Raw genomic sequence first — 10,542 nt, 5'->3', positions numbered from 1 at the left:
GGGAATGCATCACACTTGTGCAGGTACAGAGGAGGGCCACAAAATGGCTGGAGCACCTCTTTTCTGAGGTCTGAGAGAGCTGAGTTTGTTCAGCCTGAAGAAGAGAAGATTCCAGGGAGACTTCTTTGTGGCCTTCCTGTGCTTGAAGAAGTAATCCAAGAGAAGTGGAGAGGGACTTTTTACAAGGATGTGTAGTGATAGGACAAGGGGGAATGGTTTTAAACTGAAAGTGGGTATGTTTAGATTAGATATAAGGAAGAAATTATTTACAATACAGGTGGTGGAATGCTGGCTTAAGTTGCCCAGAACGGTGGTGGATGACCCAACCCTGGAAACGTTCAAGACCAGGCTGAACTGGGCTCTGAGTAACCTGATCTAGTTGAAGATATCACTGCACATTTCAGGAGGGCTGGACTAGGTAACTTTTAAGGGGTCCTTCCAATACAAACTATTCAATGATTCTGTATTTGCAAGAATATCCTAAAAATAAATATTCAGTATAAGTGTCTGTTCTTTAATATCTCTGTATATGAACACAACACTTCTTTGCTACTGCTAATAAAATACATTTTTCTGATTTAAAACAAAAACAATCCTAGATTAAAATGCTTGTTAGCACAAGAAAATTAATAATTTTGAAGCTTTTTATTACTATCACATTCTAAAATATGTCTTACATATTAAAAAAAAAAAAACTAAAATGGGAAAAGTAAAAATAAACACAAAATAAATTGGAAGTCACTAGCAGCACTGTGCTGTTCAATCCTCCTTCCCCCTTCAAGATTCATTCTGGACTGATTTGTAATTGTGTTTTTTCTTTATTTAATGTTTATGCAGAAAATATTTGGTCTTTGGCAGTACAGATTGAAGTCTGAAGAGGTAATAAAGGTGGGAAGGAGTAGGCACACTGCGTAATCCAGGCAGTATAAATGATAATCTACCTTCCCACCTTTACTCATAAAAGCTGCTGGAGCTGCCAAGTTTGCATCTTAGAAGGAAGGACTCCAAGACCAACAGGGAACTCCTCAGCAACAGCTTCAGCTGCTCCCAAGTCCTGCAGGCTGGATAGACCTTTAGACAATGGAGGTAAGCAGGGACAGGGAGAGGATCTTTTCTGAAGGAAAACATCAGCCAGCAACCTGGGGAGAGGGGTAGATAAATATACTCCCTGCCATCTGCACCATGTTTGCTTCCTTCCCACCCACCCCCACGCCCCTCTCACAGATACAGATGTTCTCAATGCAGAAGAAAATGGAAACCCCAAAATTGGATCCTTTGTATCTTGTCTTCAAGAACTTCTCTGCCACAGTATTACTGAAACAGGGAGATACCTCATTGTCTAATGTGCTGTTCTCCATCAGCTTTTCTTCAACTAGATAAAGTACAACTATTATCTTGGAGATTAGCCACGGTGTTGTTAGGGAGAACTAGGCTGAAGAAGTTTGAGGGATCAGAAATGCTTATTAAAAAGTAAACTTATACTGTCTTTGTAAGATGACAAAAACAAGTTGAGGCTTTCTTATCTGTGTCAGCCATAGTTTTGATGTCTTCTGTAAATCATTATTTAATCAGAGAACTTTAAAATAGAAAAGCAAAGTAGACCATTTGTCCCTGATTTGTATTGTTTGGTAGCTTACAAACTAGTCTGTAAATTCTCAAGCAAGGGACTGCAAGGCTTGAAACTCTAGAGGAGGGGAGATGTGCATCACTGACTGCAGCAGTGAGCGCTATCCTTCATCTACTCTAACCCCACAGTGGCATCCCTGGAAAAGAGCAATCTGGCACCTGAGTGGCCACACAAAAGAACAAGGCATCACTAATTTTCAATTATTTCAAGTCCAAGGAGAAGTAAACAAGGCTGGGGGAGAAGAATGTATCCACAAGGAAAGTCAATTCAGTAGCTGTCCTGAAAATCATCTCTGTCTGGTTGTGGTGGGGAGAGGCCATAGCCCACAGACTCGTTCGCTAAGGCCAGGTGTGTGCAGACTCTCCCCGCAGCTGAGGAAGAGGAGGAGAGTTTGGGGGTGTTTGGGGAGTTTTGGTTCAGTTGTAAAGGAGGCAGCTGTCATGTCTTAGAAGGGTCATAAACCATCAAAGACCCCCAGACTAATTATTGAGGCCTTCCACCAGAGGTCTGCTCCCTGCAGGAAGGTGCTTGGGCATTCCTTCATGTACCTGAACATATAATAATCTGTTGAACTCCATGTTTCCTGGGACCCACACCACTGGGAGCAGGGTGAAGAGGAGCAAAGGAATGCCACTGTATCCATGGGGGTGGTGATTATCTTCCTACTTAATCTGTTTCTCATCTTCTCCTCTCTTCTATTTTTCTCTCTATCTTTCTACCTGACATTTACTGGTAAATAAAATCCATACTATTGACTTCGGCACATGGTCTCACCTGCACTTTCACTCAGGCAAAGGCATCTCTCTAATAAACGTAATAATCAGATCTTTACATTGTATCAATTCACCCAAACAGGAAGTTATTTTATTTGAAAGCAACACTGCATGACTTTTCCCGATCTTGCCTTTTGTACTGGCAACTTTTCCTCAGCTCCAGCCTTTGCCTGGCAGCCTGTACAGGCAGAACCAGCTCTGCTTTAAGGCTCTGCCCATCCCACTGTGATGACTTTCTTTCTGCAAATAAGGTCAGTTAGGTTGGCTACGTGATTGCTGTGCTAGTCAGTAGTTCTAGGCCAGGAGCAAACATTTTATACACTCAAAGGCATTCAGTGATGAAACAATTTGACATCATCCATTCAGAAACTTCCATGAATTTCTCAACCAGTAATAGCCTTGATCTTAGCATACTCTTCCCAGTAAAGAGAAAAACTCATATTATTTATTCTGGCAGACACTGGAGTGAGAATTTTTGCTATTTAATCCTTGCAGCTCTAATTTTAGGATGGAGCTGCACCTGGAAAAAGGCAAGTGCACAGTGAGACAAACATTTCCTTGCAAGCTGGCCCTCCTGCCATCTCCTCTCCCCACCCTCAATCCCAAATTTACTTCCGAACATTACTAGGACCATAGAAGTTTGACCTCAAGTTTCTTTCCCCTCAGACATAAGATATCCATAAACACTAGTTAAACTGCAACTCCTCTGTGTTTAGGTAGAACTTATTTCTCAAAAAAAAAATAAAAAAAATATGAGGTTTATGATTCATCCATTTGCAAACACAGCTTTCCAAAAAACAGGCTAAAGGGATATTTTGTAAACCATGTACATAGACTAGAAGAGTTCTGAAAACTCAGAAATACTACAAAAAGACCACAAGATTAAATGAAAGTAAGAAAAATATTTGAGAGGAGAGGATGAGGTAGGGGTGACAGAAAAGGATCTTTCTAAACCTTGTGCTACAGAGAAGGGCAGAAACAAATGTATCAACTATAAGTCTGAGGAACTGGACGTGACTGGAGGGTTGTACTCTTGAAACATTGCTCTGGGCAATAAAGGGTGGCTGACTGTCACTCTGTACAGATGTCTCAAATTTTGGAAATTACTTTTCTATGAATAGCCTCTTGAAGCTGGCCTTCTCTACAGCCAGAAAAACCATCTTTGCTGTTGTTGTTTTACAGCTTTGGGAGGGGAAAACCAGGAGCTGTTCTGGATGTTGTGTTTCATTTGATTCCTGAGAATTCAGTAGTTTGGTGGAGTCATCTTGGCTATGGCTCTAGGGAAGTGGTCAATTCCCTGAACTTTTATTGACTTGCCAGTTAATTTCTTGTTAGTCTGGGAGGGCTGCATTTGGAGTAAAAATGCAAGGAGGGCTGGAGCAGAAGCAGGATGTGTTAGGAAGGTTTGTAAAAGGATTAAGAAGACCAAAGTAATGGCATCATAGTAATATGAAGAAATTGATATATACAGCCATAATTCAGTTTGGTTATGCATGAGTTATTATGACACAAATGTATGTCAGTCTCAAAAACTTAAATACTTAACAAGTCAGACACTTTATTAAATTGTATTCAAAATTTCAAGAAGGCATAAATATTATTGCCTTGATAGTATCCTTGAAGTTGCAAGGTCAGAGGTGCTGTATTTTAATTACTTTTTGTTCTTCATTACTTTTATGCCTCATCTCTGCCATTCTGCCAGGAAGGTGCTGTTGAAATATGAAGTATTCCCTATGCAATTTTGTTCATTTGTGCTTTTCAACATGATTCCTTTGCACCAAAATCAGATCTCCAATACTCCTGTTCCACTCTGTTGGGATGTTTCTAACAAGAACTCTGCCCCAAGCTGTGTTCTCTGCTTGTATGCAGCAATTCCAATCCCCAAAGGAATGCAAGGACATGACTCTTCAAGACTGATATAATTTGAAAGGTGTGTACAAAATACAATGGCTGGTATGGAAGAAGTAGTAAAATCTTATGCTAATCTGACTTGCTGCTCTTTGATACTAAGGACACCTTGAATATTTTCATCTGGCAACCAAACACTTTTTTTTTTTTTAAGACAAATTTGGGCTGGCCTTCAGAAATTGTTTCTAGAGGGAAAAGGGAGGAGGTTCCTCCGCTAAATGCTGTGCCTTTCCTCATTAGGTTTTGCCATGTAGGTACACAGAGAATCCTTTGATGAGGTCCTTAACAAAATCAGACGAAAAGCATTTAAAGAAGGCAAAAAGTACATTATCAAATGCTTTACCAGGAAACTCTTTGTCTGATAAAATTTTCTTTATCTGACTGATAAAGAAAAAAAGACATCTAGGGTTTGTAAATCAAAATGCGAAAGGAAAATGCAAATTGTTAAAAAAATTAGTTCACCCATTTCTAATATGAGCTCCTTTTAGGAGTTGCTTGTTTTGTTTTTTTCTACTTATGCAGGGTTGTAAAATTTTCCATGGATACTCATTACAGAATACTTCCCACTGTGCTGAGTAGTGCCTAATGACTATTAGTCATTATGGTGCTAATAGAACCGATTCGCTTTTAATGGGTGCCAAGATAAATTGAGTGTTTATTCCCTGAAAGATGCTGTGGGCAAGGGGATGAAGAAGATTTAACAGGATGGCACAGGACTGGGGCTAGTCTGGGCTGCTGTGTGAGCGTCATCTTGGGTGAGAACAAGTATGTGACAACTGCACCTCGGAACGGAGCTGCTTCTGAGGTAGTGATAGGGAAATCATTTATTTTAAAAATCTAACAAACCAACAAGGCAAATCAACAAGCCCAAAATGTTGGCTTGAAACTCAGGCAACAGCCTAGCAGTAGAGTTTGAGATGCTGTGGCATTCCTACTTAGGCTGTCTTCTCCTTCAAAGAGGATCAGAGCAACCTGGACAAGCTCCACACCAATTTTTTTTCCACCAAATGTAAGAGCAAAGTTTGGTGACACACAGTGCAAGATCTGCCCAAGATCTGCAGATGTTGTCTGTAAAACTCTCAAGAACTTTTGTTTTAAATTATTAGTCCAGATGCAGGTTTTCTGGAAGAATAAACAGGTGACTGTGGATATCCCTTGAGCTGGCAGTGATGTACTTCACAGAGAAAACTCTGACAAGAGGCTGTGAGCAATAAACTTGTAATTTGCAGGGAAGTCTGGGTTTGGACTGCAACCTCACATCCTACCAGGGATAACAAGAGCATGGTGCTAAAATAACACAGATACTCCTGAAAATGCTGAGGAGACAGACTCTGGTCTATACTTAACACTGTGAAATTGCAGTACAGAACCAACAAACTAAAATTCATCTCATGTAGACTTTCTATTTAATTGAAAGCTGAGAGTTTGGCTATTGCAATGTCAGGCTTGTAAGAACAGAGAGAGATGAATGAAGCTAAACCAAAAAAAAAAAAAAGTCATTATGGTTTAAAGTCTGTGAAATGCCACTACTTACTGAAAATGACACGTGGTGTATCTAGGTTGGAAAGAAGAGCTCAGCAACAGCATTGGTCTCAAATGAGCCTTCTGAGGTTGTGACCACAAATGGATGTGTACTATGACTGCCTTCTTCATCTTCCAGAGGGTCTGGGAAAGATGCTGAATTAACTTTTTCCTTGAGTAGCTCTGTTTCTGAAGCAGAACCATTATGGGTCCAGATATGTGACCCCCAGAGTGTTAGACTGCCAGAAGAAAATGTTCATTTCACTACAGTGATATTTTTCTCCTGCTGATTGAAAGAAAAGGGAAAAAAGAGGAAGAAAAAAACCACTTCTTTTCCTGATAGTGTGTGAAAACATAACTTGTCTTCAAAATGCTGTATCATAAAGAAATCATGGACTAGGGGAGAATTTTCTGTTTACAAAGAGCTTCACAGACTCCATCATCACACAGCATTGCCCAAGTCAGCTGCTTGAAATCTTCACACCAGCACAGAACAATTAAGGCAAAACCCCTCAGTCCTTTGCAAAAATGAAGCATGGGGGGGCCTCTGACTTCCCTTGGGAGGGACATTTGAGAAGAATGTTTTGTGCACATGTATTCACATATCTGGGCTGTGCAAAAGCCACTGCTCTTACATTTTCACTGTTAATGGTTTGTATGTGAAATTGCTGCTGAAGTCTGCTTTGAATACACCAGAGCCACTGACTTTGTCAAAGGAGCACCCCTGTTAATTTACAGCTTGTAGACTAGACCTGACTTCACAATCCTGCAGGAATAGGGGAGAGCTGTTTTCCTATCTTTACGTCTTTTTCTCACAGAAATCTTTACTCTTTGGCAGGGGGAAAAGACAACCCCTGCTCTGGTGTTTCGGTAGAGGAGTAAGAGTGGAACAGCAGGGCTCCCTTTCTTTTTGTGCAACCTCTCCCCCTGCTTTCCTCCAAGCCAATCACAAGATAATCACAGAGTCTGAGCTGAAGTAAATTTAGGAATCAAGTAATCAGTCTTGATCCTCATAATCAAAGAAAGTGTTTCTGTAAATGAAAATTCACATTTAAGATGTTTTGGGTTTTTTTTATCAGCTTTTCGTATGTCCTGGGGTGACTTTATGATACTGGTATCCCCAATCGTCTGGTTTATGTTACATATTAAGTCCTGCACCTTTAAGACTGTCTTTGAAAGCAAGAGAGGGGAAAGAAGAAGAGCGCAGTGTGTTAAGGAAAACATCACTCCCACGCACCCCGCTCCTGGACTGTGGTGTCTGCAGCACGGACAGACAGCGGGACAGAGCTTCTCTCTGACTTTTAGTTAGTTTTAGCTAGCTGAGGCAGAGGAGTTCCCTGGACCCTTGTTTTTTTTCAATTTTCTTGGATCTGTGCAAGCCTGCTCTGGACTGAACACCCAGCCAAACCCCGGGAGCTCACGCCTGTGGCCCACCGGGGCCTGGGCCTCGGCACTTTTCCAGCGTTGGAGGGACTGATAAGAACCTGAGTGAGCCGAGCTGCACCACATGAAAAAAGACTTTTCTTCCTAGACTTACCATCCCATCGAACAGCAAGAGGTTTTATTATTTAATAATTTTATTATTTAATATTACTCAATTTCTGTTAAATAAACAGCTTTTTCCACTTCTCTCCACGGAATTTTTTTTTTTTTTTCCCTTTTCCCTGACCCGTTGGTGGGGAGGGGCATTTCCCTGTGGAGATCCCCATTTGGAGTTTTCCTTCCTGATTTGCCCTAAACTAGGACAAATACAGTTTTTGGCGCCCAACGTGGGGCAAGAGAAAGTGGAAAAACCTGTACTGATTGTTGGTTGTATTTATTCTGTATTGGGATAAAGCAGTCTGTAGTCATGTTGTTTGGATACATAATGTCTCTTGGGGTGGAGGCCTTCATGTGGACCTGGTCCCTAAAAGTTTTTGAGGTTTTAATACCTGTCTTTGCCCTCTTTCACAGTAGAGGGGCACGGATTAGAATGGTTATTGTGCTGGGCTCGGTGATACTGATTTATAGTAAGTTTATAGAACTACTGAAGTTTCTGTCAGGTATGTTTGGCTCATGGTTTCTTCGCCCGACCCTGCCTCCCAGTCCTAGTGGCACATTTTGGGAGTTTATTGGTAATTGCACCCAGTTTGTTAGAGGAAGACCAGGGGATGAGGCGTTTCAGCCTTTTCTTTCCTTCTTCTCCTTTGAATCTGTTATGTCCCTCTTTGAGAATACCCAGTTTCCCCTGAGTGTTAAAGATACCACTTTCCTGGTAGTACAGCTGGCTCAGCTGTTAAGCTTCCTCTATATAGTCTGCGGCTTCTATAGGATGAGGGCTGAGATATCCAGAAGAGCCAACGAGACCCCTGCCCCAGAAGTAGACTCAGGTGTGGGAAATCCTGAGTGGTGTAGAGAGTGGGAGAGAATTGGCCGAACTCTGAAGGAATTTTCTGATCCCCCAGCCTGGGAATTTTCACGTGAACAAATTCAGAACCCAGATGAAGTAGGGAAATATCTGGAAGAGAATTGCTGTGATGATTCTAAAAAGAAAAATATCATTGCAATAAGCTGGGCCCTAGCGTATGCTTATCGCACGGTGCTAGATACTGTAGGGCAGGCAGATAAATCAGCAGCTACCCCAGTGACTCAGGCTAAACCAGACAGTGAGCCTAAGCCAGCAGCCAAACCAGACAGTGAGCCTAAGCCAGCAGCCAAACCAGACAGTGAGCCTAAGCCAGTGTCTGTTGCTCCTGCCACGAGAGGCATGAAATTCAAAACCAAAACCGATCGGCCAGTAGATGATGATAATAGTGATGCGGGGGAAGGACCCTCAAGACCAGCAACTGACACAAAATCAGAAGGCACTGGTGAACCTTTCTCCCTGAAGGACCTTCGTGGCCTGAGAAAAGATTACACTCGACGACCTGATGAATCTATAATTAGTTGGTTAGTCCGTCTGTGGGATGCTGCAGGAGAGGCTACAGTTCTGGATGGCACTGAAGCGAGGCATCTGGGATCCCTGTCACACGATCCAGTTATTGACCAGGAGATGATGAGGGGGGCTGACCCTTATAGTCTCTGGGAACGGGTCCTAAGAAGTGTGGCACAAAGATATCTGTGTGCAGACGATCTCTATATACAGCAAACTCGTTGGAAAACCATAGAACAAGGGATTCAGCGCTTGAGAGAAATGGCAATAGTAGAGATTGTCTTTGTGGGTGACTTAGGTACTAGAAATCCAGACTTGGTGCCATGCACATCTGTGATGTGGCGAAAACTTGTTCGACTTGGGCCACAAGAATACGCTTCTGCTTTAGCAACAATGAAGCGGGATGACCGAGAAGAGACTGTGCTGGATATGGCGAAGAAGCTTCGAGCATATGCAGATACCGTGCATGGCCCCATGCAGGCAACAATTGCAGCTATAGAAACACGTATGCAAAACTTCCACGACAAAATAGAGGAGACTCTCAAGAAACTCAGGGAAGACCTTCTTCCAGTCTCAGCAGTACAGACCAGGAGCCCTGGTACTCAACGCAGAAGTTCCCCAGATAGAGAGAAAAAGCTACGAGCTGAGCTGTGGTTTTTCCTACGTGACTGTGGAGAAAACATGAAAAGATGGGATGGTAAATCTACTGCTGCTCTGGCAAAACGGGTGCATGAACTGAAAGACAGCAAGACCCAGGGGGAATACTCCACCAAAAAGAAAGCCGCTCCAGTAGCCTGTAGTCAAACTGACAAGTATGATGATAACCAAGTTTAGAGGGGCCCTGCCTCTAGCCAGGTAGAGGCTAGGGAAAACCGTGTCTTTTGGACTGTGTGGATTCGTTGGCCTGGCACATCAGAACCACGAAAATATGAGGCCTTGGTTGACACTGGTGCACAGTGTACCCTAATCCCATCAAGATATGTAGGGGCAGAATCTGTTTCTATTGCTGGTGTGACAGGGGGATCACAGGACTTTACTTTAGTGGAAGCTGATGTGAGCCTGACTGGAAATGAGTGGAAGAAGCACCCCATTGTGACTGGCCCAGAGGCCCCCTGCATTTTAGGCATAGACTACCTCCGAAGCGGGTATTTTAAGGACCCAAAGGGGCTTAGGTGGGCATTTGGGATAGCAGCTATAGAGACAGAGAGCATCAAGCAATTGAACACTTTGCTTGGACTGTCAGAAAACCCATCTGTAGTAGGACTCCTGAAGGTGGAAGAACAGCGAGTACCAATTGCCACCTCGACGGTGCACCGCCGGCAGTATAGGACAAATCGAGATGCTGTGATCCCCATCCACAAGATGATCCGAGAACTGGAGAGCCAAGGGGTGGTCAGCAAAACTCACTCACCCTTCAACAGCCCCATCTGGCCTGTGCGTAAATCTGCAGGAGAATGGAGATTGACTGTGGACTATCGTGCATTGAATGAAGTGACTCCACCTCTGAGCGCTGCTGTGCCGGATATGTTGGAGCTCCAGTACGAGCTGGAGTCCAAGGCAGCGAAGTGGTACGCCACTATTGACATTGCCAATGCATTTTTCTCCATTCCCCTGGCAGCAGAATGCAGGCCTCAGTTTGCCTTCACGTGGAGGGGAGTGCAGTACACCTGGAACCGACTGCCCCAGGGGTGGAAGCACAGCCCCACCATTTGCCATGGACTGATCCAGGCTGCCCTGGAAAAGGGTGAGGCTCCAGAACATCTGCAGTACATTGATGACATCATTGTTTGGGGAAAGACGGC

The 10,542-nt window shown here is 43.1% G+C and overlaps 1 long non-coding RNA gene across 1 annotated transcript; it reads left to right on the top strand.

The window, feature by feature from the left end:
• On the top strand, window positions 1-2,390 carry LOC111927711 (uncharacterized). The gene is made up of 5 exons (XR_015283208.1): window positions 1-189; window positions 278-418; window positions 838-879; window positions 965-1,086; window positions 1,225-2,390. It is a non-coding gene; the product is annotated as an uncharacterized LOC111927711 (long non-coding RNA).
• The last annotated feature ends 8,152 nt before the right edge of the window (window positions 2,391-10,542 follow it).

This window comes from Cyanistes caeruleus, chromosome 2, assembly GCF_971803275.1.
Source record: "Cyanistes caeruleus chromosome 2, bCyaCae1.hap1.1, whole genome shotgun sequence".
Classification (NCBI taxonomy): domain Eukaryota; kingdom Metazoa; phylum Chordata; class Aves; order Passeriformes; family Paridae; genus Cyanistes; species Cyanistes caeruleus.
This window is presented reverse-complemented; position numbering and strand designations above follow the sequence as displayed.